At 48.5% G+C, this 27,383-nt stretch overlaps 1 pseudogene across 1 annotated transcript in view; it reads right to left on the reverse strand.

The window, feature by feature from the left end:
* The window catches only part of LOC311115460, a 55,222-nt pseudogene extending 27,842 nt beyond the window's left edge, over positions 1-27,380 (reverse strand). The window contains exons 1-4 of the transcript in view: positions 26,925-27,380; positions 24,107-24,340; positions 21,306-21,405; positions 21,183-21,208 (exon numbers count right to left, since the gene is read on the reverse strand). The product of the transcript in view is annotated as an uncharacterized misc_RNA (transcript). The remainder of the gene's footprint in view (positions 1-21,182; positions 21,209-21,305; positions 21,406-24,106; positions 24,341-26,924) is intronic.
* Positions 27,381-27,383: the final 3 nt, after the last annotated feature.

Consider the following 27,383-nt stretch of genomic DNA (forward strand, 5'->3'; position numbering starts at 1 on the left):
AAAGGACAGGTGAGAGGACAGGTGTTATACTGGAGAGGAAAGGACAGGTGAGAGGACAGGTGTTATACTGGAGAGGAAAGGACAGGTGAGAGGACAGGTGTTATACTGGAGAGGAAAGGACAGGTGAAAGGACAGGTGTTATACTGGAGAGGAAAGGAGAGGTGAGAGGACAGGTGTTATACTGGAGAGGAAAGGACAGGTGGGAGGACAGGTGTTATACTGGAGAGGAAAGGACAGGTGAGAGGACAGGTGTTATATGTGAGAGGAAAGGAGAGTTGAGAGGACAGGTGTTATACTGGAGAGGAAAGGACAGGTGGGAGGACAGGTGTTATACTGGAGAGGAAAGGACAGGTGAGAGGACAGGTGTTATACTGGAGAGGAAAGGACAGGTGAGAGGACAGGTGTTATACTGGAGAGGAAAGGAGAGGTGAGAGGACAGGTGTTATACTGGAGAGGAAAGGAGAGGTGGGAGGACAGGTGTTATACTGGAGAGGAAAGGACAGGTGAGAGGACAGGTGTTATACAGGAGAGGAAAGAACAGGTGAGAGGACAGGTGTTATACTGGAGAGGAAAGGTGAGAGGACAGGTGTTATACTGGAGAGGAAAGGAGAGGTGAGAGGACAGGTTTTAAACTGGAGAGGAAAGGACAGGTGAGAGGACAGGTGTTATACTGGAGAGGAAAGTACAGGTGAGAGGACAGGTGTTATACTGGAGAGGAAAGTACAGGTGAGAGGACAGGTGTTATACTGGAGAGGAAAGTACAGGTGAGAGGACAGGTGTTATACTGGAGAGGAAAGGAGAGGTGAGAGGACAGGTGTTATACTGGAGAGGAAAGGAGAGGTGAGAGGACAGGTGTTATACTGGAGAGGACAGGACAGGTGAGAGGACAGGTGTTAAACTGGAGAGGAAAGGAGAGGTGAGAGGACAGGTGTTATACTGGAGAGGAAAGGACAGGTGAGAGGACAGGTGTTATACTGGAGAGGAAAGGTGAGAGGACAGGTGTTATACTGGAGAGGAAAGGACAGGTGAGAGGACAGGTGTTATACTGGAGAGGAAAGGAGAGGTGAGAGGACAGGTGTTATACTGGAGAGGAAAGGAGAGGTGAGAGGACAGGTGTTATACTGGAGAGGAAAGGAGAGGTGAGAGGACAAGTGTTATACTGGAGAGGAAAGGTGAGAGGACAGGTGTTATACTGGAGAAGAAAGAACAGGTGAGAGGACAGGTGTTATACTGGAGAGGAAAGGAGAGGTGAGAGGACAGGTGTTATACTGGAGAGGAAAGGAGAGGTGAGAGGACAGGTGTTATACTGGAGAGAAAAGGAGAGGTGAGAGGACAGGTGTTATACTGGAGAGGAAAGGACAAGTGAGAAGACAGGTGTTATACTGGAGAGGAAAGGAAAGGTGAGAGGACAGGTGTTATATTGGAGAGGACAGGACAGGTGAGAGGACAGGTGTTATACTGGAGAGGAAAGGAGAGGTGAGAGGACAGGTGTTATACTGGAGAGGAAATGACAGGTGAGAGGACAGGTGTTATACTGGAGAGGATAGGAGAGGTGAGAGGACAGGTGTTTTTCTGGAGAGGAAAGGAGAGGTGAGAAGACAGGTGTTATACTGGAGAGGAGAGGTGAGAGGACAGGTGTTATACTGGAGAGGAAAGGAGAGGTGAGAGGACAGGTGTTATACTGGAGAGGAAAGGACAGGTGAGAGGACAGGTGTTATACTGGAGAGGAAAGGAGAGGTGAGAGGACAGGTGTTATACTGGAGAGGAAAGGAGAGGTGAGAGGACAGGTGTTATACTGGAGAGGAAAGGTAAAGTGAGAGGACAGGTGTTATACTGGAGAGGAAAGGTAAAGTGAGAGGACAGGTGTTATACTGGAGAGGAAAGGACAGGTGAGAGGACAGGTGTTATACTGGAGAAGAAAGGTAAAGTGAGAGGACAGGTGTTATACTGGAGAGGAAAGGAGAGGTGAGAGGACAGGTGTTATACTGGAGAGGAAAGGAGAGGTGAGAGGACAGGTGTTATACTGGAGAGGAAAGGAGAGGTGAGAGGACAGGTGTTATACTGGAGAGGAAAGGTAAAGTGAGAGGACAGGTGTTATACTGGAGAGGAAAGGACAGGTGAGAGGACAGGTGTTATACTGGAGAGGAAAGGTGAGAGGACAGGTATTATACTGGAGAGGAAAGGACAGGTGGGAGGACAGGTGTTATACTGTAGAGGAAAGGTGAGGTGAGAGGACAGGTGTTATACTGGAGAGGAAAGGTGAGAGGACAGGTGTTGTACTGGAGAGGAAAGGACAGGTGAGAGGACAGGTGTTATACTGGAGAGAAAAGGAGAGGTGAGAGGACAGGTGTTATACTGGAGAGGAAAGGAGAGGTGAGAGGACAGGTGTTATACTGGAGAGGAAAGGAGAGGTGAGAGGACAAGTGTTATACTGGAGAGGAAAGGTGAGAGGACAGGTGTTATACTGGAGAGGAAAGGACAGGTGAGAGGACAGGTGTTATACTGGAGAGGAAAGGAGAGGTGAGAGGACAGGTGTTATACTGGAGAGGAAAGGAGAGGTGAGAGGACAGGTGTTATACTGGAGAGGAAAGGAGAGGTGAGAGGACAGGTGTTATACTGGAGAGGAAAGGACAAGTGAGAGGACAGGTGTTATACTGGAGAGGAAAGGAAAGGTGAGAGGACAGGTGTTATATTGGAGAGGAAAGGACAGGTGAGAGGACAGGTGTTATACTGGAGAGGAAAGGAGAGGTGAGAGGACAGGTGTTATACTGGAGAGGAAAGGAGAGGTGAGAGGACAGGTGTTATACTGGAGAGGAAAGGAGAGTTGAGAGGACAGGTGTTATACTGGAGAGGAAAGGAGAGGTGAGAGGACAGGTGTTATACTGGAGAGGAAAGGAGAGGTGAGAGGACAGGTGTTATACTGGAGAGGAAAGGACAGGTGAGAGGACAGGTGTTATACTGGAGAGGAAAGGTGAGAGGACAGGTGTTATACTGGAGAGGAAAGGACATGTGAGAGGACAGGTGTTATACTGTAGAGGAAAGGTGAGGTGAGAGGACAAGTGTTCTACTGGAGAGGAAAGGAGAGGTGAGAGGACAGGTGTTATACTGGAGAGGAAAGGACAGGAGAGAGGACAGGTGTTATACTGGAGAGGAGAGGAAAGGTGAGAGGACAGGTGTTATACTGGAGAGGAAAGGACAGGAGAGAGGACAGGTGTTATACTGGAGAGGAAAGGAAAGGTGAGAGGACAGGTGTTATACTGGAGAGGAAAGGAAAGGTGAGAGGACAGGTGTTATACTGGAGAGGAAAGGACAGGAGAGAGGACAGGTGTTATACTGGAGAGGAAAGGACAGGAGAGAGGACAGGTGTTATACTGGAGAGGAAAGGAAAGGTGAGAGGACAGGTGTTATACTGGAGAGGAAAGGACAGGAGAGAGGACAGGTGTTATACTGGAGAGGGAAGGACAGGAGAGAGGACAGGATTATACTGGAGAGGAAAGGACAGGTGAGAGGACAGGTGTTATACTGGAGAGGAAAGGAAAGGTGAGAGGACAGGTGTTATACTGGAGAGGAAAGGAAAGGTGAGAGGACAGGTGTTATACTGGAGAGGAAAGGAGAGGTGAGAGGACAGGTGTTATACTGGAGAGGAAAGGAGAGGTGAGAGGACAGGTGTTATACTGGAGAGGAAAGGAGAGAGGACAGGTGTTATACTGGAGAGGAAAGGTGAGAGGACAGGTGTTATACTGGAGAGGAAAGGACAGGTGAGAGGACAGGTGTTATACTGGAGAGGAAAGGACAGGTGAGAGGACAGGTGTTATACTGGAGAGGAAAAGACAGGTGGGAGGACAGGTGTTATACTGGAGAGGAAAGGACAGGTGAGAGGACAGGTGTTATACTGGAGAGGAAAGGACAGGTGAAAGGACAGGTGTTATACTGGAGAGGAAAGGAGAGGTGAGAGGACAGGTGTTATACTGGAGAGGAAAGGACAGGTGGGAGGACAGGTGTTATACTGGAGAGGAAAGGACAGGTGAGAGGACAGGTGTTATACTGGAGAGGAAAGGAGAAGTGAGAGGACAGGTGTTATACTGGAGAGGAAAGGACAGGTGAGAGGACAGGTGTTATACTGGAGAGGAAAGGACAGGTGAGAGGACAGGTGTTATACTGGAGAGGAAAGGACAGGTGAGAGGACATGTGTTATACTGGAGAGGAAAGGACAGGTGAAAGGACAGGTGTTATACTGGAGAGGAAAGGAGAGGTGAGAGGACAGGTGTTATACTGGAGAGGAAAGGACAGGTGGGAGGACAGGTGTTATACTGGAGAGGAAAGGACAGGTGAGAGGACAGGTGTTATATGTGAGAGGAAAGGAGAGTTGAGAGGACAGGTGTTATACTGGAGAGGAAAGGACAGGTGGGAGGACAGGTGTTATACTGGAGAGGAAAGGACAGGTGAGAGGACAGGTGTTATACTGGAGAGGAAAGGACAGGTGAGAGGACAGGTGTTATACTGGAGAGGAAAGGAGAGGTGAGAGGACAGGTGTTATACTGGAGAGGAAAGGAGAGGTGGGAGGACAGGTGTTATACTGGAGAGGAAAGGACAGGTGAGAGGACAGGTGTTATACAGGAGAGGAAAGAACAGGTGAGAGGACAGGTGTTATACTGGAGAGGAAAGGTGAGAGGACAGGTGTTATACTGGAGAGGAAAGGAGAGGTGAGAGGACAGGTTTTAAACTGGAGAGGAAAGGACAGGTGAGAGGACAGGTGTTATACTGGAGAGGAAAGTACAGGTGAGAGGACAGGTGTTATACTGGAGAGGAAAGTACAGGTGAGAGGACAGGTGTTATACTGGAGAGGAAAGTACAGGTGAGAGGACAGGTGTTATACTGGAGAGGAAAGGAGAGGTGAGAGGACAGGTGTTATACTGGAGAGGAAAGGAGAGGTGAGAGGACAGGTGTTATACTGGAGAGGACAGGACAGGTGAGAGGACAGGTGTTAAACTGGAGAGGAAAGGAGAGGTGAGAGGACAGGTGTTATACTGGAGAGGAAAGGACAGGTGAGAGGACAGGTGTTATACTGGAGAGGAAAGGTGAGAGGACAGGTGTTATACTGGAGAGGAAAGGACAGGTGAGAGGACAGGTGTTATACTGGAGAGGAAAGGAGAGGTGAGAGGACAGGTGTTATACTGGAGAGGAAAGGAGAGGTGAGAGGACAGGTGTTATACTGGAGAGGAAAGGAGAGGTGAGAGGACAAGTGTTATACTGGAGAGGAAAGGTGAGAGGACAGGTGTTATACTGGAGAAGAAAGAACAGGTGAGAGGACAGGTGTTATACTGGAGAGGAAAGGAGAGGTGAGAGGACAGGTGTTATACTGGAGAGGAAAGGAGAGGTGAGAGGACAGGTGTTATACTGGAGAGAAAAGGAGAGGTGAGAGGACAGGTGTTATACTGGAGAGGAAAGGACAAGTGAGAGGACAGGTGTTATACTGGAGAGGAAAGGAAAGGTGAGAGGACAGGTGTTATATTGGAGAGGACAGGACAGGTGAGAGGACAGGTGTTATACTGGAGAGGAAAGGAGAGGTGAGAGGACAGGTGTTATACTGGAGAGGAAATGACAGGTGAGAGGACAGGTGTTATACTGGAGAGGATAGGAGAGGTGAGAGGACAGGTGTTATTCTGGAGAGGAAAGGAGAGGTGAGAAGACAGGTGTTATACTGGAGAGGAGAGGTGAGAGGACAGGTGTTATACTGGAGAGGAAAGGAGAGGTGAGAGGACAGGTGTTATACTGGAGAGGAAAGGACAGGTGAGAGGACAGGTGTTATACTGGAGAGGAAAGGAGAGGTGAGAGGACAGGTGTTATACTGGAGAGGAAAGGAGAGGTGAGAGGACAGGTGTTATACTGGAGAGGAAAGGTAAAGTGAGAGGACAGGTGTTATACTGGAGAGGAAAGGTAAAGTGAGAGGACAGGTGTTATACTGGAGAGGAAAGGACAGGTGAGAGGACAGGTGTTATACTGGAGAAGAAAGGTAAAGTGAGAGGACAGGTGTTATACTGGAGAGGAAAGGAGAGGTGAGAGGACAGGTGTTATACTGGAGAGGAAAGGAGAGGTGAGAGGACAGGTGTTATACTGGAGAGGAAAGGAGAGGTGAGAGGACAGGTGTTATACTGGAGAGGAAAGGAGAGGTGAGAGGACAGGTGTTATACTGGAGAGGAAAGGTAAAGTGAGAGGACAGGTGTTATACTGGAGAGGAAAGGACAGGTGAGAGGACAGGTGTTATACTGGAGAGGAAAGGTGAGAGGACAGGTATTATACTGGAGAGGAAAGGACAGGTGGGAGGACAGGTGTTATACTGTAGAGGAAAGGTGAGGTGAGAGGACAGGTGTTATACTGGAGAGGAAAGGTGAGAGGACAGGTGTTGTACTGGAGAGGAAAGGACAGGTGAGAGGACAGGTGTTATACTGGAGAGAAAAGGAGAGGTGAGAGGACAGGTGTTATACTGGAGAGGAAAGGAGAGGTGAGAGGACAGGTGTTATACTGGAGAGGAAAGGAGAGGTGAGAGGACAAGTGTTATACTGGAGAGGAAAGGTGAGAGGACAGGTGTTATACTGGAGAGGAAAGGACAGGTGAGAGGACAGGTGTTATACTGGAGAGGAAAGGAGAGGTGAGAGGACAGGTGTTATACTGGAGAGGAAAGGAGAGGTGAGAGGACAGGTGTTATACTGGAGAGGAAAGGAGAGGTGAGAGGACAGGTGTTATACTGGAGAGGAAAGGACAAGTGAGAGGACAGGTGTTATACTGGAGAGGAAAGGAAAGGTGAGAGGACAGGTGTTATATTGGAGAGGAAAGGACAGGTGAGAGGACAGGTGTTATACTGGAGAGGAAAGGAGAGGTGAGAGGACAGGTGTTATACTGGAGAGGAAAGGAGAGGTGAGAGGACAGGTGTTATACTGGAGAGGAAAGGAGAGTTGAGAGGACAGGTGTTATACTGGAGAGGAAAGGAGAGGTGAGAGGACAGGTGTTATACTGGAGAGGAAAGGAGAGGTGAGAGGACAGGTGTTATACTGGAGAGGAAAGGACAGGTGAGAGGACAGGTGTTATACTGGAGAGGAAAGGTGAGAGGACAGGTGTTATACTGGAGAGGAAAGGACAGGTGAGAGGACAGGTGATATACTGGAGAGGAAAGGAGAGGTGAGAGGACAGGTGTTATACTGGAGAGGAAAGGAGAGGTTAGAGGACAGGTGTTATACTGGAGAGGAAAGGAGAGGTGAGAGGACAAGTGTTATACTGGAGAGGAAAGGTGAGAGGACAGGTGTTATACTGGAGAAGAAAGAACAGGTGAGAGGACAGGTGTTATACTGGAGAGGAAAGGAGAGGTGAGAGGACAGGTGTTATACTGGAGAGGAAAGGAGAGGTGAGAGGACAGGTGTTATACTGGAGAGGAAAGGAGAGGTGAGAGGACAGGTGTTATACTGGAGAGGAAAGGACAAGTGAGAGGACAGGTGTTATACTGGAGAGGAAAGGAAAGGTGAGAGGACAGGTGTTATACTGGAGAGGAAAGGAGAGGTGAGAGGACAGGTGTTATACTGGAGAGGAAAGGAGAGGTGAGAAGACAGGTGTTATACTGGAGAGGAGAGGTGAGAGGACAGGTGTTATACTGGAGAGGAAAGGAGAGGTGAGAGGACAGGTGTTATACTGGAGAGGAAAGGACAGGTGAGAGGACAGATGTTATACTGGAGAGGAAAGGAGAGGTGAGAGGACAGGTGTTATACTGGAGAGGAAAGGAGAGGTGAGAGGACAGGTGTTATACTGGAGAGGAAAGGTAAAGTGAGAGGACAGGTGTTATACTGGAGAGGAAAGGTAAAGTGAGAGGACAGGTGTTATACTGGAGAGGAAAGGACAGGTGAGAGGACAGGTGTTATACTGGAGAAGAAAGGTAAAGTGAGAGGACAGGTGTTATACTGGAGAGGAAAGGAGAGGTGAGAGGACAGGTGTTATACTGGAGAGGAAAGGAGAGGTGAGAGGACAGCTGTTATACTGGAGAGGAAAGGAGAGGTGAGAGGACAGGTGTTATACTGGAGAGGAAAGGAGAGGTGAGAGGACAGGTGTTATACTGGAGAGGAAAGGTAAAGTGAGAGGACAGGTGTTATACTGGAGAGGAAAGGACAGGTGAGAGGACAGGTGTTATACTGGAGAGGAAAGGTGAGAGGACAGGTATTATACTGGAGAGGAAAGGACAGGTGAGAGGACAGGTGTTATACTGGAGAGGAAAGGTGAGAGGACAGGTGTTGTACTGGAGAGGAAAGGACAGGTGAGAGGACAGGTGTTATACTGGAGAGAAAAGGAGAGGTGAGAGGACAGGTGTTATACTGGAGAGGAAAGGAGAGGTGAGAGGACAGGTGTTATACTGGAGAGGAAAGGAGAGGTGAGAGGACAAGTGTTATACTGGAGAGGAAAGGTGAGAGGACAGGTGTTATACTGGAGAGGAAAGGACAGGTGAGAGGACAGGTGTTATACTGGAGAGGAAAGGAGAGGTGAGAGGACAGGTGTTATACTGGAGAGGAAAGGAGAGGTGAGAGGACAGGTGTTATACTGGAGAGGAAAGGAGAGGTGAGAGGACAGGTGTTATACAGGAGAGGAAAGGACAAGTGAGAGGACAGGTGTTATACTGGAGAGGAAAGGAAAGGTGAGAGGACAGGTGTTATATTGGAGAGGAAAGGACAGGTGAGAGGACAGGTGTTATACTGGAGAGGAAAGGAGAGGTGAGAGGACAGGTGTTATACTGGAGAGGAAAGGAGAGGTGAGAGGACAGGTGTTATACTGGAGAGGAAAGGAGAGTTGAGAGGACAGGTGTTATACTGGAGAGGAAAGGAGAGGTGAGAGGACAGGTGTTATACTGGAGAGGAAAGGAGAGGTGAGAGGACAGGTGTTATACTGGAGAGGAAAGGAGAGGTGAGAGGACAGGTGTTATACTGGAGAGGAAAGGAGAGGTGAGAGGACAGGTGTTATACTGGAGAGGAAAGGAGAGGTGAGAGGACAGGTGTTATACTGGAGAGGAAAGGACAGGTGAGAGGACAGGTGTTATACTGGAGAGGAAAGGAGAGGTGAGAGGACAGGTGTTATACTGGAGAGGAAAGGAGAGGTGAGAGGACAGGTGTTATACTGGAGAGGAAAGGAGAGGTGAGAGGACAGGTGTTATACTGGAGAGGAAAGGAGAGGTGAGAGGACAGGTGTTATACTGGAGAGGAAAGGTGAGAGGACAGGTGTTATACTGGAGAGGAAAGGACAGGTGAGAGGACAGGTGTTATACTGTAGAGGAAAGGTGAGGTGAGAGGACAGGTGTTCTACTGGAGAGGAAAGGTGAGAGAACAGGTGTTATACTGGAGAGGAAAGGACAGGTGAGAGGACAGGTGTTATACTGGAGAGGAAAGGAGAGGTGAGAGGACAGGTGTTATACTGGAGAGGAAAGGAGAGGTGAGAGGACAGGTGTTATACTGGAGAGGAAAGGACAAGTGAGAGGACAGGTGTTATACTGGAGAGGAAAGGTGAGAGGACAGGTGTTATACTGGAGAGGAAAGGACAGGTGAGAGGACAGGTGTTATACTGGAGAGGAAAGGAGAGGTGAGAGGACAGGTGTTATACTGGAGAGGAAAGGAGAGGTGAGAAGACAGGTGTTATACTGGAGAGGAAAGGAGAGGTGAGAGGACAGGTGTTATACTGGAGAGGAAAGGACAAGTGAGAGGACAGGTGTATACTGGAGAGGAAAGGTGAGAGGACAGGTGTTATACTGGAGAGGAAAGGACAGGTGAGAGGACAGGTGTTATACTGTAGAGGAAAGGTGAGGTGAGAGGACAGGTGTTCTATTGGAGAGGAAAGGTGAGAGGACAGGTGTTATACTGGAGAGGAAAGGACAGGTGAGAGGACAGGTGTTATACTGGAGAGGAAAGGAGAGGTGAGAGGACAGGTGTTATATTGGAGAGGAAAGGAGAGGTGAGAGGACAGGTGTTATACTGGAGAGGAAAGGAGAGGTGAGAGGACAGGTGTTATACTGGAGAGTAAATGAGAGGTGAGAGGACAGGTGTTATACTGGAGAGGAAAGGAGAGGTGAGAGGACAGGTGTTATACTGGAGAGGAAAGGAGAGGTGAGAGGACAGGTGTTATACTGGAGAGGAAAGGAGAGGTGAGAGGACAGGTGTTATACTGGAGAGGAAAGGAGAGGTGAGAGGACAGGTGTTATACTGGAGAGGAAAGGACAGGTGAGAGGACAGGTGTTATACTGGAGAGGAAAGGAGAGGTGAGAGGATAGGTGTTATACTGGAGAGGAAAGGAGAGGTGAGAGGACAGGTGTTATACTGGAGAGGAAAGGAGAGGTGAGAGGACAGGTGTTATACTGGAGAGGAAAGGAGAGGTGAGAGGACAGGTGTTATACTGGAGAGGAAAGGAGAGGTGAGAGGACAGGTGTTATACTGGAGAGGAAAGGTGAGAGGACAGGTGTTATACTGGAGAGGAAAGGACAGGTGAGAGGACAGGTGTTATACTGTAGAGGAAAGGTGAGGTGAGAGGACAGGTGTTCTACTGGAGAGGAAAGGTGAGAGAACAGGTGTTATACTGGAGAGGAAAGGACAGGTGAGAGGACAGGTGTTATACTGGAGAGGAAAGGAGAGGTGAGAGGACAGGTGTTATACTGGAGAGGAAAGGAGAGGTGAGAGGACAGGTGTTATACTGGAGAGGAAAGGACAAGTGAGAGGACAGGTGTTATACTGGAGAGGAAAGGTGAGAGGACAGGTGTTATACTGGAGAGGAAAGGACAGGTGAGAGGACAGGTGTTATACTGGAGAGGAAAGGAGAGGTGAGAGGACAGGTGTTATACTGGAGAGGAAAGGAGAGGTGAGAGGACAGGTGTTATACTGGAGAGGAAAGGAGAGGTGAGAGGACAGGTGTTATACTGGAGAGGAAAGGACAAGTGAGAGGACAGGTGTTATACTGGAGAGGAAAGGTGAGAGGACAGGTGTTATACTGGAGAGGAAAGGACAGGTGAGAGGACAGGTGTTATACTGTAGAGGAAAGGTGAGGTGAGAGGACAGGTGTTCTATTGGAGAGGAAAGGTGAGAGGACAGGTGTTATACTGGAGAGGAAAGGACAGGTGAGAGGACAGGTGTTATACTGGAGAGGAAAGGAGAGGTGAGAGGACAGGTGTTATACTGGAGAGGAAAGGAGAGGTGAGAGGACAGGTGTTATACTGGAGAGGAAAGGTGAGAGGACAGGTATTATACTGGAGAGGAAAGGTGAGAGGACAGGTGTTATACTGGAGAGGAAAGGACAGGTGAGAGGACAGGTGTTATACTGGAGAGGAAAGGAGAGGTGAGAGGACAGGTGTTATACTGGAGAGGAAAGGAGAGGTGAGAGGACAGGTGTTATACTGGAGAGGAAAGGACAGGTGAGAGGACAGGTGTTATACTGGAGAGGAAAGGACAAGTGAGAGGACAGGTGTTATACTGGAGAGGAAAGGAAAGGTGAGAGGACAGGTGTTATATTGGAGAGGAAAGGAGAGGTGAGAGGACAGGTGTTATACTGGAGAGGAAAGGAGAGGTGAGAGGACAGGTGTTATACTGGAGAGTAAATGAGAGGTGAGAGGACAGGTGTTATACTGGAGAGGAAAGGAGAGGTGAGAGGACAGGTGTTATACTGGAGAGGAAAGGAGAGGTGAGAGGACAGGTGTTATACTGGAGAGGAAAGGAGAGGTGAGAGGACAGGTGTTATACTGGAGAGGAAAGGAGAGGTGAGAGGACAGGTGTTATACTGGAGAGGAAAGGAGAGGTGAGAGGACAGGTGTTATACTGGAGAGGAAAGGACAGGTGAGAGGACAGGTGTTATACTGGAGAGGAAAGGAGAGGTGAGAGGACAGGTGTTATACTGGAGAGGAAAGGAGAGGTGAGAGGACAGGTGTTATACTGGAGAGGAAAGGAGAGGTGAGAGGACAGGTGTTATACTGGAGAGGAAAGGAGAGGTGAGAGGACAGGTGTTATACTGGAGAGGAAAGGAGAGGTGAGAGGACAGGTGTTATACTGGAGAGGAAAGGACAAGTGAGAGGACAGGTGTTATACTGGAGAGGAAAGGACAGGTGAGAGGACAGGTGTTATACTGTAGAGGAAAGGTGAGGTGAGAGGACAGGTGTTCTACTGGAGAGGAAAGGTGAGAGGACAGGTGTTATACTGGAGAGGAAAGGACAGGTGTGAGGACAGGTGTTATACTGGAGAGGAAAGGAGAGGTGAGAGGACAGGTGTTATACTGGAGAGGAAAGGAGAGGTGAGAGGACAGGTGTTATACTGGAGAGGAAAGGTGAGAGGACAGGTGTTATACTGGAGAGGAAAGGACAGGTGAGAGGACAGGTGTTATACTGGAGAGGAAAGGACAGGTGAGAGGACAGGTGTTATACTGGAGAGGAAAGGACAAGTGAGAGGACAGGTGTTATACTGGAGAGGAAAGGAAGGGTGAGAGGACAGGTGTTATATTGGAGAGGAAAGGAGAGGTGAGAGGACAGGTGTTATACTGGAGAGTAAATGAGAGGTGAGAGGACAGGTGTTATACTGGAGAGGAAAGGAGAGGTGAGAGGACAGGTGTTATACTGGAGAGGAAAGGAGAGGTGAGAGGACAGGTGTTATACTGGAGAGGAAAGGAGAGGTGAGAGGACAGGTGTTATACTGGAGAGGAAATGAGAGGTGAGAGGACAGGTGTTATACTGGAGAGGAAAGGAGAGGTGAGAGGACAGGTGTTATACTGGAGAGGAAAGGACAGGTGAGAGGACAGGTGTTATACTGGAGAGGAAAGGATAGGTGAGAGGACAGGTGTTATACTGGAGAGGAAAGGAGAGGTGAGAGGACAGGTGTTATACTGGAGAGGAAAGGTAAAGTGAGAGGACAGGTGTTATACTGGAGAGGAAAGGACAGGTGAGAGGACAGGTGTTATACTGGAGAGGGAAGGAGAGGTGAGAGGACAGGTGTTATACTGGAGAGGAAAGGAGAGGTGAGAGGACAGGTGTTATACTGGAGAGGAAATGAGAGGTGAGAGGACAGGTGTTATACTGGAGAGGAAAGGACAGGTGAGAGGACAGGTGTTATACTGGAGAGGAAAGGAGAGGTGAGAGGACAGGTGTTATACTGGAGAGGAAAGGAGAGGTGAGAGGACAGGTGTTATACTGGAGAGGAAAGGTAAAGTGAGAGGACAGGTGTTATACTGGAGAGGAAAGGAGAGGTGAGAGGACAGGTGTTATACTGGAGAGGAAAGGTAAAGTGAGAGGACAGGTGTTATACTGGAGAGGAAAGGTAAAGTGAGAGGACAGGTGTTATACTGGAGAGGAAAGGAGAGGTGAGAGGACAGGTGTTATACTGGAGAGGAAAGGAGAGGTGAGAGGACAGGTGTTATACTGGAGAGGAAAGGAGAGGTGAGAGGACAGGTGTTATACTGGAGAGGAAAGGACAGGTGAGAGGACAGGTGTTATACTGGAGAGGAAAGGAGAGGTGAGAGGACAGGTGTTATACTGGAGAGGAAAGGAGAGGTGAGAGGACAGGTGTTATACTGGAGAGGAAAGGTAAAGTGAGAGGACAGGTGTTATACTGGAGAGGAAAGGAGAGGTGAGAGGACAGGTGTTATACTGGAGAGGAAATGAGAGGTGAGAGGACAGGTGTTATACTGGAGAGGAAAGGAGAGGTGAGAGGACAGGTGTTATACTGGAGAGGAAAGGACAGGTGAGAGGACAGGTGTTATACTGGAGAGGAAAGGAGAGGTGAGAGGACAGGTGTTATACTGGAGAGGAAAGGAGAGGTGAGAGGACAGGTGTTATACTGGAGAGGAAAGGTAAAGTGAGAGGACAGGTGTTATACTGGAGAGGAAAGGACAGGTGAGAGGACAGGTGTTATACTGGAGAGGAAAGGAGAGGTGAGAGGACAGGTGTTATACTGGAGAGGAAAGGAGAGGTGAGAGGACAGGTGTTATACTGGAGAGGAAATGAGAGGTGAGAGGACAGGTGTTATACTGGAGAGGAAAGGACAGGTGAGAGGACAGGTGTTATACTGGAGAGGAAAGGAGAGGTGAGAGGACAGGTGTTATACTGGAGAGGAAAGGAGAGGTGAGAGGACAGGTGTTATACTGGAGAGGAAAGGTAAAGTGAGAGGACAGGTGTTATACTGGAGAGGAAAGGAGAGGTGAGAGGACAGGTGTTATACTGGAGAGGAAAGGTAAAGTGGAGAGGACAGGTGTTATACTGGAGAGGAAAGGTAAAGTGAGAGGACAGGTGTTATACTGGAGAGGAAAGGAGAGGTGAGAGGACAGGTGTTATACTGGAGAGGAAAGGAGAGGTGAGAGGACAGGTGTTATACTGGAGAGGAAAGGAGAGGTGAGAGGACAGGTGTTATACTGGAGAGGAAAGGACAGGTGAGAGGACAGGTGTTATACTGGAGAGGAAAGGAGAGGTGAGAGGACAGGTGTTATACTGGAGAGGAAAGGAGAGGTGAGAGGACAGGTGTTATACTGGAGAGGAAAGGTAAAGTGAGAGGACAGGTGTTATACTGGAGAGGAAAGGAGAGGTGAGAGGACAGGTGTTATACTGGAGAGAAAGGTAAAGTGAGAGGACAGGTGTTATACTGGAGAGGAAAGGACAGGTGAGAGGACAGGTGTTATACTGGAGAGGAAAGGTGAGAGGACAGGTGTTATACTGGAGAGGAAAGGACAGGTGAGAGGACAGGTGTTATACTGTAGAGGAAAGGTGAGGTGAGAGGACAGGTGTTATACTGGAGAGGAAAGGACAGGTGAGAGGACAGGTGTTATACTGGAGAGGAAAGGAGAGGTGAGAGGACAGGTGTTATACTGGAGAGGAAAGGAGAGGTGAGAGGACAGGTGTTATACTGGAGAGGAAAGGACAAGTGAGAGGACAGGTGTTATACTGGAGAGGAAAGGTGAGAGGACAGGTGTTATACTGGAGAGGAAAGGAGAGGTGAGAGGACAGGTGTTATACTGGAGAGGAAAGGAGAGGTGAGAGGACAGGTGTTATACTGGAGAGGAAAGGAGAGGTGAGAGGACAGGTGTTATACTGGAGAGGAAAGGAGAGGTGAGAGGACAGGTGTTATACTGGAGAGGAAAGGAGAGGTGAGAGGACAGGTGTAATACTGGAGAGGAAAGGAGAGGTGAGAGGACAGGTGTTATACTGGAGAGGAAACGAGAGGTGAGAGGACAGGTGTTATACTGGAGAGGAAAGGACAGGTGAGAGGACAGGTGTTATACTGGAGAGGAAAGGAAAGGTGAGAGGACAGGTGTTATATTGGAGAGGAAAGGAGAGGTGAGAGGACAGGTGTTATACTGGAGAGGAAAGGAGAGGTGAGAGGACAGGTGTTATACTGGAGTGTAAATGAGAGGTGAGAGGACAGGTGTTATACTGGAGAGGAAAGGAGAGGTGAGAGGTCAGGTGTTATACTGGAGAGGAAAGGAGAGGTGAGAGGACAGGTGTTATACTGGAGAGGAAAGGAGAGGTGAGAGGACAGGTGTTATACTGGAGAGGAAAGGAGAGGTGAGAGGACAGGTGTTATACTGGAGAGGAAAGGACAGGTGAGAGGACAGGTGTTATACTGGAGAGGAAAGGAGAGGTGAGAGGACAGGTGTTATACTGGAGAGGAAAGGAGAGGTGAGAGGACAGGTGTTATACTGGAGAGGAAAGGAGAGGTGAGAGGACAGGTGTTATACTGGAGAGGAAAGGAGAGGTGAGAGGACAGGTGTTATACTGGAGAGGAAAGGTGAGAGGACAGGTGTTATACTGGAGAGGAAAGGACAGGTGAGAGGACAGGTGTTATACTGTAGAGGAAAGGTGAGGTGAGAGGACAGGTGTTCTACTGGAGAGGAAAGGTGAGAGAACAGGTGTTATACTGGAGAGGAAAGGACAGGTGAGAGGACAGGTGTTATACTGGAGAGGAAAGGAGAGGTGAGAGGACAGGTGTTATACTGGAGAGGAAAGGAGAGGTGAGAGGACAGGTGTTATACTGGAGAGGAAAGGACAAGTGAGAGGACAGGTGTTATACTGGAGAGGAAAGGTGAGAGGACAGGTGTTATACTGGAGAGGAAAGGACAGGTGAGAGGACAGGTGTTATACTGGAGAGGAAAGGAGAGGTGAGAGGACAGGTGTTATACTGGAGAGGAAAGGAGAGGTGAGAGGACAGGTGTTATACTGGAGAGGAAAGGAGAGGTGAGAGGACAGGTGTTATACTGGAGAGGAAAGGACAAGTGAGAGGACAGGTGTTATACTGGAGAGGAAAGGTGAGAGGACAGGTGTTAAACTGGAGAGGAAAGGACAGGTGAGAGGACAGGTGTTATACTGTAGAGGAAAGGTGAGGTGAGAGGACAGGTGTTCTATTGGAGAGGAAAGGTGAGAGGACAGGTGTTATACTGGAGAGGAAAGGACAGGTGAGAGGACAGGTGTTATACTGGAGAGGAAAGGAGAGGTGAGAGGACAGGTGTTATACTGGAGAGGAAAGGAGAGGTGAGAGGACAGGTGTTATACTGGAGAGGAAAGGTAAAGTGAGAGGACAGGTGTTATACTGGAGAGGAAAGGAGAGGTGAGAGGACAGGTGTTATACTGGAGAGGAAAGGTAAAGTGAGAGGACAGGTGTTATACTGGAGAGGAAAGGTAAAGTGAGAGGACAGGTGTTATACTGGAGAGGAAAGGAGAGGTGAGAGGACAGGTGTTATACTGGAGAGGAAAGGAGAGGTGAGAGGACAGGTGTTATACTGGAGAGGAAAGGAGAGGTGAGAGGACAGGTGTTATACTGGAGAGGAAAGGACAGGTGAGAGGACAGGTGTTATACTGGAGAGGAAAGGAGAGGTGAGAGGACAGGTGTTATACTGGAGAGGAAAGGAGAGGTGAGAGGACAGGTGTTATACTGGAGAGGAAAGGTAAAGTGAGAGGACAGGTGTTATACTGGAGAGGAAAGGAGAGGTGAGAGGACAGGTGTTATACTGGAGAGGAAAGGTAAAGTGAGAGGACAGGTGTTATACTGGAGAGGAAAGGACAGGTGAGAGGACAGGTGTTATACTGGAGAGGAAAGGTGAGAGGACAGGTGTTATACTGGAGAGGAAAGGACAGGTGAGAGGACAGGTGTTATACTGTAGAGGAAAGGTGAGGTGAGAGGACAGGTGTTATACTGGAGAGGAAAGGACAGGTGAGAGGACAGGTGTTATACTGGAGAGGAAAGGAGAGGTGAGAGGACAGGTGTTATACTGGAGAGGAAAGGAGAGGTGAGAGGACAGGTGTTATACTGGAGAGGAAAGGACAAGTGAGAGGACAGGTGTTATACTGGAGAGGAAAGGTGAGAGGACAGGTGTTATACTGGAGAGGAAAGGAGAGGTGAGAGGACAGGTGTTATACTGGAGAGGAAAGGAGAGGTGAGAGGACAGGTGTTATACTGGAGAGGAAAGGAGAGGTGAGAGGACAGGTGTTATACTGGAGAGGAAAGGAGAGGTGAGAGGACAGGTGTTATACTGGAGAGGAAAGGAGAGGTGAGAGGACAGGTGTTATACTGGAGAGGAAAGGAGAGGTGAGAGGACAGGTGTTATACTGGAGAGGAAACGAGAGGTGAGAGGACAGGTGTTATACTGGAGAGGAAAGGACAGGTGAGAGGACAGGTGTTATACTGGAGAGGAAAGGAAAGGTGAGAGGACAGGTGTTATATTGGAGAGGAAAGGAGAGGTGAGAGGACAGGTGTTATACTGGAGAGGAAAGGAGAGGTGAGAGGACAGGTGTTATACTGGAGTGTAAATGAGAGGTGAGAGGACAGGTGTTATACTGGAGAGGAAAGGAGAGGTGAGAGGTCAGGTGTTATACTGGAGAGGAAAGGAGAGGTGAGAGGACAGGTGTTATACTGGAGAGGAAAGGAGAGGTGAGAGGACAGGTGTTATACTGGAGAGGAAAGGAGAGGTGAGAGGACAGGTGTTATACTGGAGAGGAAAGGACAGGTGAGAGGACAGGTGTTATACTGGAGAGGAAAGGAGAGGTGAGAGGACAGGTGTTATACTGGAGAGGAAAGGAGAGGTGAGAGGACAGGTGTTATACTGGAGAGGAAAGGAGAGGTGAGAGGACAGGTGTTATACTGGAGAGGAAAGGAGAGGTGAGAGGACAGGTGTTATACTGGAGAGGAAAGGAGAGGTGAGAGGACAGGTGTTATACTGGAGAGGAAAGGTGAGAGGACAGGTGTTATACTGGAGAGGAAAGGACAGGTGAGAGGACAGGTGTTATACTGTAGAGGAAAGGTGAGGTGAGAGGACAGGTGTTCTACTGGAGAGGAAAGGTGAGAGAACAGGTGTTATACTGGAGAGGAAAGGACAGGTGAGAGGACAGGTGTTATACTGGAGAGGAAAGGAGAGGTGAGAGGACAGGTGTTATACTGGAGAGGAAAGGAGAGGTGAGAGGACAGGTGTTATACTGGAGAGGAAAGGACAAGTGAGAGGACAGGTGTTATACTGGAGAGGAAAGGTGAGAGGACAGGTGTTATACTGGAGAGGAAAGGACAGGTGAGAGGACAGGTGTTATACTGGAGAGGAAAGGAGAGGTGAGAGGACAGGTGTTATACTGGAGAGGAAAGGAGAGGTGAGAGGACAGGTGTTATACTGGAGAGGAAAGGAGAGGTGAGAGGACAGGTGTTATACTGGAGAGGAAAGGACAAGTGAGAGGACAGGTGTTATACTGGAGAGGAAAGGTGAGAGGACAGGTGTTAAACTGGAGAGGAAAGGACAGGTGAGAGGACAGGTGTTATACTGTAGAGGAAAGGTGAGGTGAGAGGACAGGTGTTCTATTGGAGAGGAAAGGTGAGAGGACAGGTGTTATACTGGAGAGGAAAGGACAGGTGAGAGGACAGGTGTTATACTGGAGAGGAAAGGAGAGGTGAGAGGACAGGTGTTATACTGGAGAGGAAAGGAGAGGTGAGAGGACAGGTGTTATACTGGAGAGGAAAGGTGAGAGGACAGGTATTATACTGGAGAGGAAAGGTGAGAGGACAGGTTTTATACTGGAGAGGAAAGGACAGGTGAGAGGACAGGTGTTATACTGGAGAGGAAAGGAGAGGTGAGAGGACAGGTGTTATACTGGAGAGGAAAGGAGAGGTGAGAGGACAGGTGTTATACTGGAGAGGAAAGGACAGGGGAGAGGACAGGTGTTATACTGGAGAGGAAAGGACAAGTGAGAGGACAGGTGTTATACTGGAGAGGAAAGGAAAGGTGAGAGGACAGGTGTTATATTGGAGAGGAAAGGAGAGGTGAGAGGACAGGTGTTATACTGGAGAGGAAAGGAGAGGTGAGAGGACAGGTGTTATACTGGAGAGTAAATGAGAGGTGAGAGGACAGGTGTTATACTGGAGAGGAAAGGAGAGGTGAGAGGACAGGTGTTATACTGGAGAGGAAAGGAGAGGTGAGAGGACAGGTGTTATACTGGAGAGGAAAGGAGAGGTGAGAGGACAGGTGTTATACTGGAGAGGAAAGGAGAGGTGAGAGGACAGGTGTTATACTGGAGAGGAAAGGAGAGGTGAGAGGACAGGTGTTATACTGGAGAGGAAAGGACAGGTGAGAGGACAGGTGTTATACTGGAGAGGAAAGGAGAGGTGAGAGGACAGGTGTTATACTGGAGAGGAAAGGAGAGGTGAGAGGACAGGTGTTATACTGGAGAGGAAAGGAGAGGTGAGAGGACAGGTGTTATACTGGAGAGGAAAGGAGAGGTGAGAGGACAGGTGTTATACTGGAGAGGAAAGGAGAGGTGAGAGGACAGGTGTTATACTGGAGAGGAAAGGACAAGTGAGAGGACAGGTGTTATACTGGAGAGGAAAGGACAGGTGAGAGGACAGGTGTTATACTGTAGAGGAAAGGTGAGGTGAGAGGACAGGTGTTCTACTGGAGAGGAAAGGTGAGAGGACAGGTGTTATACTGGAGAGGAAAGGACAGGTGTGAGGACAGGTGTTATACTGGAGAGGAAAGGAGAGGTGAGAGGACAGGTGTTATACTGGAGAGGAAAGGAGAGGTGAGAGGACAGGTGTTATACTGGAGAGGAAAGGTGAGAGGACAGGTGTTATACTGGAGAGGAAAGGACAGGTGAGAGGACAGGTGTTATACTGGAGAGGAAAGGACAGGTGAGAGGACAGGTGTTATACTGGAGAGGAAAGGACAAGTGAGAGGACAGGTGTTATACTGGAGAGGAAAGGAAGGGTGAGAGGACAGGTGTTATATTGGAGAGGAAAGGAGAGGTGAGAGGACAAGTGTTATACTGGAGAGGAAAGGACAGGTGAGAGGACAGGTGTTATACTGGAGAGTAAATGAGAGGTGAGAGGACAGGTGTTATACTGGAGAGGAAAGGAGAGGTGAGAGGACAGGTGTTATACTGGAGAGGAAAGGAGAGGTGAGAGGACAGGTGTTATACTGGAGAGGAAAGGAGAGGTGAGAGGACAGGTGTTATACTGGAGAGGAAATGAGAGGTGAGAGGACAGGTGTTATACTGGAGAGGAAAGGAGAGGTGAGAGGACAGGTGTTATACTGGAGAGGAAAGGACAGGTGAGAGGACAGGTGTTATACTGGAGAGGAAAGGAGAGGTGAGAGGACAGGTGTTATACTGGAGAGGAAAGGAGAGGTGAGAGGACAGGTGTTATACTGGAGAGGAAAGGAGAGGTGAGAGGACAGGTGTTATACTGGAGAGGAAAGGAGAGGTGAGAGGACAGGTGTTATATTGGAGAGGAAAGGACAGGTGAGAGGACAGGTGTTATACTGGAGAGGAAAGGAGAGGTGAGAGGACATGTGTTATACTGGAGAGGAAAGGAGAGGTGAGAGGACAGGTGTTATACTGGAGAGGAAAGTACAGGTGAGAGGAGAGGTGTTATACTGGAGAGGAAAGGTAAAGTTATAGAATGAAGGTTGTTCTAGAATGAAGGTCATGTTCTAGAATGAAGATCAGGTTCCAGAATAAAGGTCAGGTTCTAGAATAAAGGTTAAGTTCTAGAAGGAAGGTCAGGTTCTAGAATAAAAATCAAGTTCTAGAATGAAGGTCACGTTCTAGAATAAAGGTCAAGTTCTAGAAGGAAGGTCAGGTTCTAGAATAAAGATCAAGTTCTAGAATAAAGGTCAAGTTCTAGAATAAAGGTCAAGTTCTAGAATGAGAATGATGAAGCTATAATGGTACTCACAGTCACACTGCTCCCCTCCAGTCCTTCTGTGGAGGGAAACACACAGTGTGTTAGCTACAGCAGCAGCATTAGCGCTAAACCTGGTTCACCCAGCAACACGAACTCTGGGTAATGTAATCGTACCTGTCACCGAGGATGAGTAGGTGTGCTGATTGCTAAGCAATGAAGAGTCAGACCCCGCCTCCTCCCCTGATCTCCTTGACGATGCCAAGGAGCTGTTCACCTAACAGACAATCAGGAAGGGTTAGGGTTAGAGCATCAGAATCATCCAATCAGGAAGGGTTAGGGTTAGAGCATCAGAATCATTCAATCAGGAAGGGTTAGGGTTAGAGCATCAGAATCATCCAATCAGGAAGGGTTAGGGTTAGAGCATCAGAATCATCCAATCAGGAAGGGTTAGGGTTAGAGCATCAGAATCATCCAATCAGGAAGGGTTAGGGTTAGAGCATCAGAATCATTCAGGAAGGGTTAGGGTTAGAGCATCAGAATCATCCAATCAGGAAGGGTTAGGGTTAGAGCATCAGAATCATTCAGGAAGGGTTAGGGTTAGAGCATCAGAATCATCCAATCAGGAAGGGTTAGGGTTAGAGCATCAGAATCATCCAATCGGGAAGGGTTAGGGTTAGAGCATCAGAATCATCCAATCAGGAAGGGTTAGGGTTAGAGCATCAGAATCATTCAATCAGGAAGGGTTAGGGTTAGAGCATCAGAATCATCCAATCAGGAAGGGTTAGGGTTAGAGCATCAGAATCATTCAGGAAGGGTTAGGGTTAGAGCATCAGAATCATCCAATCAGGAAGGGTTAGGGTTAGAGCATCAGAATCATCCAATCAGGAAGGGTTAGGGTTAGAGCATCAGAATCATTCAGGAAGGGTTAGAGCATCAGAATCATCAAATCAGGAAGGGTTAGGGTTAGAGCATCAGAATCATCCAATCAGGAAGGGTTAGGGTTAGAGCATCAGAATCATTCAATCAGGAAGGGTTAGGGTTAGAGCATCAGAATCATCCAATCAGGAAGGGTTAGGGTTAGAGCATCAGAATCATTCAATCAGGAAGGGTTAGGGTTAGAGCATCAGAATCATTCAATCAGGAAGGGTTAGGGTTAGAGCATCAGAATCATCCAATCAGGAAGGGTTAGGGTTAGAGCATCAGAATCATCCAATCAGGAAGGGTTAGGGTTAGAGCATCAGAATCATCCAATCAGGAAGGGTTAGGGTTAGAGCATCAGAATCATTCAGGAAGGGTTAGGGTTAGAGCATCAGAATCATCCAATCAGGAAGGGTTAGGGTTAGAGCATCAGAATCATCCAATCAGGAAGGGTTAGGGTTAGAGCATCAGAATCATCCAATCAGGAAGGGTTAGGGTTAGAGCATCAGAATCATCCAATCAGGAAGGGTTAGGGTTAGAGCATCAGAATCATTCAGGAAGGGTTAGGGTTAGAGCATCAGAATCATCCAATCAGGAAGGGTTAGGGTTAGAGCATCAGAATCATTCAGGAAGGGTTAGGGTTAGAGCATCAGAATCATCCAATCAGGAAGGGTTAGGGTTAGAGCATCAGAATCATTCAGGAAGGGTTAGGGTTAGAGCATCAGAATCATCCAATCAGGAAGGGTTAGGGTTAGAGCATCAGAATCATCCAATCAGGAAGGGTTAGGGTTAGAGCATCAGAATCATTCAGGAAGGGTTAGGGTTAGAGCATCAGAATCATCCAATCAGGAAGGGTTAGGGTTAGAGCATCAGAATCATCCAATCAGGAAGGGTTAGGGTTAGAGCATCAGAATCATCCAATCAGGAAGGGTTAGGGTTAGAGCATCAGAATCATCCAATCAGGAAGGGTTAGGGTTAGAGCATCAGAATCATTCAATCAGGAAGGGTTAGGGTTAGAGCATCAGAATCATCCAATCAGGAAGGGTTAGGGTTAGAGCATCAGAATCATCCAATCAGGAAGGGTTAGGGTTAGAGCATCAGAATCATCCAATCAGGAAGGGTTAGGGTTAGAGCATCAGAATCATTCAATCGGGAAGGGTTAGGGTTAGAGCATCATAATCATCCAATCAGGAAGGGTTAGAGCATCAGAATCATCCAATCAGGAAGGGTTAGGGTTAGAGCATCAGAATCATCCAATCAGGAAGGGTTAGGGTTAGAGCATCAGAATCATCCAATCAGGAAGGGTTAGGGTTAGAGCATCAGAATCATTCAATCGGGAAGGGTTAGGGTTAGAGCATCAGAATCATCCAATCAGGAAGGGTTAGAGCATCAGAATCATCCAATCAGGAAGGGTTAGGGTTAGAGCATCAGAATCATCCAATCAGGAAGGGTTAGGGTTAGAGCATCAGAATCATCCAATCAGGAAGGGTTAGGGTTAGAGCATCAGAATCATCCAATCAGGAAGGGTTAGGGTTAGAGCATCAGAATCATCCAATCAGGAAGGGTTAGGGTTAGAGCATCAGAATCATTCAATCAGGAAGGGTTAGGGTTAGAGCATCAGAATCATCCAATCAGGAAGGGTTAGGGTTAGAGCATCAGAATCATCCAATCAGGAAGGGTTAGGGTTAGAGCATCAGAATCATCCAATCAGGAAGGGTTAGGGTTAGAGCATCAGAATCATCCAATCAGGAAGGGTTAGGGTTAGAGCATCAGAATCATCCAATCAGGAAGGGTTAGGGTTAGAGCATCAGAATCATCCAATCAGGAAGGGTTAGGGTTAGAGCATCAGAATCATCCAATCAGGAAGGGTTAGGGTTAGAGCATCAGAATCATCCAATCAGGAAGGGTTAGGGTTAGAGCATCATAATCATTCAATCAATAAGGAACCAAGAGCATCAGAATCATTCAATCAATAAGGAACCAAGAGCATCAGAATCAATCAACCAAATGTCAATCAATCAATCAATAAATGAATGAGAGTGGGTGTGGCTCCCCACCTGTGTGTTGCTGGGCATATCTGACGGGCGTGGCTGCAGGTGTGTCTGGGTGAGTTCCGTCACGATGGTCGTTGTAACAACACAGTTCCTCCCTCCAATCAGGGCGCTGATGGCCGACGCATCTGTCTTCTGATTGGCTCCAGGGTGTTCAGTGGGCGGGGGGGAGTGAAGGGGGGAGGGGCCATCTACCTGTAGACAGAGTGATGAGAGAGGTTACCTCACCAAGCCATCTACCTGTAGACAGAGTGATGAGAGGTTACCTCACCAAGCCATCTACCTGTAGACAGAGTGATGGGAGGTTACCTCACCAAGCCATCTACCTGTAGACAGAGTGATGGGAGAGGTTACCTCACCAAGCCATCTACCTGTAGACAGAGTGATGGGAGAGGTTACCTCACCAAGCCATCTACCTGTAGACAGAGTGATGGGAGAGGTTACCTCACCAAGCCATCTACCTGTCGACAGAGTGATGAGAGAGGTTACCTCACCAAGCCATCTACCTGTAGACAGAGTGATGAGAGAGGTTACCTCACCAAGCCATCTACCTGTCGACAGAGTGATGAGAGAGGTTACCTCACCAAGCCATCTACCTGTAGACAGAGTGATGAGAGAGGTTACCTCACCAAGCCATCTACCTGTAGACAGAGTGATGAGAGGTTACCTCACCAAGCCATCTACCTGTAGACAGAGTGATGGGAGGTTACCTCACCAAGCCATCTACCTGTAGACAGAGTGGTGGGAGGTTACCTCACCAAGCCATCTACCTGTAGACAGAGTGATGGGAGGTTACCTCACCAAGCCATCTACCTGTAGACAGAGTGATGAGAGAGGTTACCTCACCAAGCCATCTACCTGTAGACAGAGTGATGGGAGGTTACCTCACCAAGCCATCTACCTGTAGACAGAGTGATGGGAGGTTACCTCACCAAGCCATCTACCTGTAGACAGAGTGGTGGGAGGTTACCTCACCAAGCCATCTACCTGTAGACAGAGTGATGAGAGGTTACCTCACCAAGCCATCTACCTGTAGACAGAGTGATGAGAGAGGTTACCTCACCAAGCCATCTACCTGTCGACAGAGTGATGAGAGAGGTTACCTCACCAAGCCATCTACCTGTAGACAGAGTGATGAGAGAGGTTACCTCACCAAGCCATCTACCTGTAGACAGAGTGATGAGAGGTTACCTCACCAAGCCATCTACCTGTAGACAGAGTGATGAGAGGTTACCTCACCAAGCCATCTACCTGTAGACAGAGTGATGGGAGAGGTTACCTCACCAAGCCATCTACCTGTAGACAGAGTGATGGGAGAGGGTTACCTCACCAAGCCATCTACCTGTAGACAGAGTGATGGGAGAGGTTACCTCACCAAGCCATCTACCTGTAGACAGAGTGATGAGAGAGGTTACCTCACCAAGCCATCTACCTGTAGACAGAGTGATGGGAGAGGTTACCTCACCAAGCCATCTACCTGTAGACAGAGTGATGGGAGAGATTACCTCACCAAGCCATCTACTGTAGACAGAGTGATGAGGGTTACCTCACCAAGCCATCTACCTGTAGACAGAGTGATGAGAGAGGTTACCTCACCAAGCCATCTACCTGTAGACAGATTGATGAGAGAGGTTACCTCACCAAGCCATCTACCTGTAGACAGAGTGATGAGAGGTTACCTCACCAAGCCATCTACCTGTAGACAGAGTGATGGGAGGTTACCTCACCAAGCCATCTACCTGTAGACAGAGTGATGGGAGGTTACCTCACCAAGCCATCTACCTATAGACAGAGTGATGAGAGAGGTTACCTCACCAAGCCATCTACCTGTAGACAGAGTGATGGGAGAGGTTACCTCACCAAGCCATCTACCTGTAGACAGAGTGATGGGAGAGGTTACCTCACCAAGCCATCTACCTGTAGACAGAGTGATGGGAGGTTACCTCACCAAGCCATCTACCTGTAGACAGAGTGATGGGAGGTTACCTCACCAAGCCATCTACCTGTAGACAGAGTGATGGGAGAGGTTACCTCACCAAGCCATCTACCTGTAGACAGAGTGATGAGAGAGGTTACCTTTTGTCCCCCAATGGTAATCAAAGTTGGGGGAGCGACGGGGAATTGCAGTGGGGGTCACCAAATGTATAAGGAAAATAAATAAATAAACCAAAACATTTTTGGTGGGGGGGTCAAAATGTAAAAAGTACAATTGTAAATTTTTTACATTTTTAGTCATTTAGCAGACGGCTCTTATCCAGAGCGACTTTACAGTTAGTGAGTGCATACATTTTTCATACTTGCCCCCCGTGGGAATCGAACCCACAACCCTGGTGTTGCAAGCACCATGCTCTACCAACTGAGCTACACAGGACATTCTATTGAGTGAATGTATTTATTGGTGGTCATAGTTTTGATAAGAGAAATTAAAATGTAATGAATTGATGAAATTTGTTGATGTAAAAATCTAAAGACACAGATTTGATTAAAATTTGTGGTGATTCGGGGTGTCATTAGATTTGGGGTGGTGTGGGGTTGCCAGAATTCTGTCGATGAAAATGGGGTCCCGGCTGAAAAAGTTGTAATTCCCTTGCCCCTAAAGCGTCTAGGCTTAAGCAATTTCTCCAAATGTCAACCCATTCAAATGAATAGAGGACGTGCACGCGGAGCCACGTCGGGTGGGAGGTTTGGGGAGGTGCACGTTGGGCTGTGCGTCCCCGCAGACGGTGGTCTCAAGAGCTATGTCACAATGTGTCTCTGTGTCTGTGGACTCTGAATTCCTCTTCACCCCTAACCCCTATCTCTACCTACCCCTACCTGTCCTTACCTTATCAGGCTTGAGTCCAGGCTGTTGGTGTGAGGGCTGGCAGTAGGGCTCGGCTGTCAGGAGAGGGAGGGGCCGGTGGGGGGGGGAGATGGGAGGGGGGAGTGTGTGTTGACATTGCGTGGAGTGGTTTTGTGTGTGTGTGTGTTGGGTGTTTTGGAGCTGTGTGTGTTCGGTGTGTGTGTGTTTGGTGTGTGTGACAGTGGTTTGGGGTTGTTTGGGGGCTCGGGGCTCTTGCTTTGTGTCAGCCTGCCTGGCCTCTAGTCCGTTTCCAGCTCGTTCTGAGTTCTGGGTAGTAATGGTTCTAGGGTCAGGGTTCTGGTTAGTAATGGTACTAGACTCAGGGTTATGGTCGGTAGTCGTGGTTCTAGACTCAGGGTTCTGGTCAGTAGTAATGGTTCTAGACTTAGGGTTCTGGTTAGTAATAATGGTTCTAGGTTCAGGGTTCCTGGTCAGTAGAAA

Source organism: Coregonus lavaretus (assembly GCF_964263955.1).
Source record: "Coregonus lavaretus genome assembly, contig: HAP1_SCAFFOLD_3463, whole genome shotgun sequence".
Lineage (NCBI taxonomy): Eukaryota > Metazoa > Chordata > Actinopteri > Salmoniformes > Salmonidae > Coregonus > Coregonus lavaretus.